Source organism: Penaeus japonicus, unplaced genomic scaffold (genome assembly GCF_977035675.1).
Source record: "Penaeus japonicus unplaced genomic scaffold, GWHDUDI00000001_assembly GWHDUDI00000009, whole genome shotgun sequence".
NCBI lineage: Eukaryota > Metazoa > Arthropoda > Malacostraca > Decapoda > Penaeidae > Penaeus > Penaeus japonicus.
The window spans coordinates 37,823,890-37,826,389 of record NW_028234411.1 but is presented as its reverse complement, the minus strand read 5'-3'; the positions used below and the strand labels follow the sequence as shown (position 1 = coordinate 37,826,389).

The window sequence follows — 2,500 nt, the reverse complement described above, 5'->3', positions numbered from 1 at the left end:
CCATTGGTATTTCGAAGATCAATAAAGATGGGAACAAGATGTAAAAAAAAAAAAAAAAAGAAAAGATGTAGGAAGAACAAGAAAGAACGAAAGAGGGCTTGAAACGTGCTGTAAAGAAGACAACACAACAAAGAATTTCTCAGAAACATCGAGTCTTTCTGACATAGTGATTCTGTGATACATGCGCAAGATAAGTGTCACGCCCGCGTAGTCTCTCGGAGGATACGTGCATGATAGAGATGGAATGACACAGAAGATTGCCTCATTAGAAGAAAATTCTTTGGAAATTCTTGGAACAACTAAAAGGAAAATTACCCAAAATATTCAAAGGAAAAAAAAGGATATCTCTTTTTCCACATTTTTTCGTTTCGCGTTTCAATTCTTATCATGAAATGTGCTAGCGAAACATTGATATTCTCCACCTGAAGTAATAGGACACGTTATATAATCATGATAACAAATTATGACAACAGAAATAAACAATAAACATCAAGTCTGGGTTACAGTAACAGTTTCATTATTAAGATTCATTATCTTTATCTTCATCATTATCATTCTTTTGATAATGATAATGATAGTAACAATAATGATAATAACAACTTTAACGATGATGATAAAAAGGATAATGTGAAAACTAATATAAGTGATGATAATAATGAGTTTGATAATAGTGATAATAAAGACAATAATAGTAGCATGATAATGATAATACTACTAATAATAGTAATTATAGTAATGGCAATAATCATAATAATGATGAAGATGATAATCATAATGATAATAATGATAATAATGACATGAATAACAATGATAACGATGAAGATGATGGTGAATGATAATAATGACATAAATAATAATGATAATAACATTAGTAATGATAATGATAATAACAATAGGGATAATGATAATAGTGATGACGGTGAGGATAATAATTGTAAGATAATAGGACTGATAATTATGGTAATAATAGTAATATAAATAATGGTGATAATGACAATATCAATAGCAATAGTAAGTATATACCAGATAATTTCATTGGGCACAACAACAACAATAATAGTGTATAATGATAATGACTGATAATGATGATGATAATGATACTGATAACGATAATGATAATGATGATATATTGGTAATGATGATATATTGGTAATGATAATTTTTATAATAATGACGGTAATGATGAAAGTGATAATAATGATAATGATAAAGATAATAATGATAATGATAATCATAATGATGATAACAGTAATGTTGATGATAATAATAACAATAAATGTAATGATAATGATAATAATAATAATAATGATATAAATAACAGTTATAAAGATGATGATAACTATGATGATCATCATCATACAATGACAGTGACGATGGTAATTGCCATGATGATAATGGTAAAAAGTAATGATGATAATGATATGATAATGATGGTATTATCATCATTGTCATTATTGTTATTATCATTACCATTATTATTGTTATCATTATTTTTTATTATTGTTATCATTATTTTTTATTATCATTACCATTATTGTTATCATTTTTATTATCATTATCATAATCATTATTATTGTTATCCTTTTCATCCTCGTTATTATTATTTCATTATTATCATCAGTATTATTATAACTACTATCATTCTTGTTATCCATCCTTATTATTACTTTTATCATTATCATTATAATCACCATCATCATTAATTACTATGATTATCATTATTATAATCATCATTATCGTTATTGTGTCTTTTATCAATATTATTATTTCAGATAGACATATATAATATATATACATAAGATGTACGAATTGTATACGTGTATATTTCCATCTTACTATAAAGATTTTTTACGTGTGAATTCTTTGATTAATCATATATATTTAAGTGTGTATGACTCTATGTGAATATATCATAATCTCATATCATTTATCTTCCTATTGTTCTAATTGATCACAATCAGTATGAATAACTTAGTATACTGATAGCCACACAGTCATCTACATATGGTCATCATTAAATAATGACTGATCAGGTACCAGAGAGGATAATTACTTTAGCAAATTAAATGCGTGTGGAAGGTATCAAAACCTCCTATGGAATATTGGAAAAGGGAGGCAGATATTTACTCTCTTTACTGAGTTCCCAGCTGTTGCCACGGAAGCAATTTAATCTATTTTACTTTTTTTTTTAAAATAATAGTAGCGTTAATCACCTTGTGATATAATTCCTTCCTTCTCGGTACTTTGTTGAAAAAAAAAAAGGTGAGGAAATAACAGTCGTCATTCCTAGGAGTTCAAAAAGCACTTTCCAAAATGTAAAATCTACATAAAACTAGCGAATCGGCAACAGTCCGATTGCGTGAGTTTTTGTAATTACCTTCCTTATCACGCTTATCATCGACGTAACTTACGAAGGGGAGAGGTAGTGTCGCTTTGTCTACCTCACTGACTTGAACACTTTACAGTTGTCTGCCAAAGGTAAGTGCAATCCACCTCACTT

General features: G+C 27.6%; 2 protein-coding genes across 3 annotated transcripts in view; both read left to right on the top strand.

Annotated features, from left to right (window-relative positions):
• Positions 1 to 1,855, top strand: part of LOC122248283 (sodium-coupled monocarboxylate transporter 1) — a 13,764-nt gene extending 11,909 nt beyond the window's left edge. The window contains exon 11 of the mRNA XM_043008192.2: positions 1 to 1,855. This exon is cut by the window's left edge and continues 333 nt beyond it. The gene's annotated coding sequence lies outside the window, so the exon portion shown is untranslated.
• A 445-nt stretch (positions 1,856 to 2,300) lies between these two features.
• LOC122242929 (uncharacterized) overlaps positions 2,301 to 2,500 on the top strand; it is a 14,578-nt gene continuing 14,378 nt past the window's right edge. For both annotated transcript variants that reach the window (XM_086540066.1, XM_086540065.1), the window contains exon 1: positions 2,301 to 2,478. The gene's annotated coding sequence lies outside the window, so the exon portion shown is untranslated. The remainder of the gene's footprint in view (positions 2,479 to 2,500) is intronic.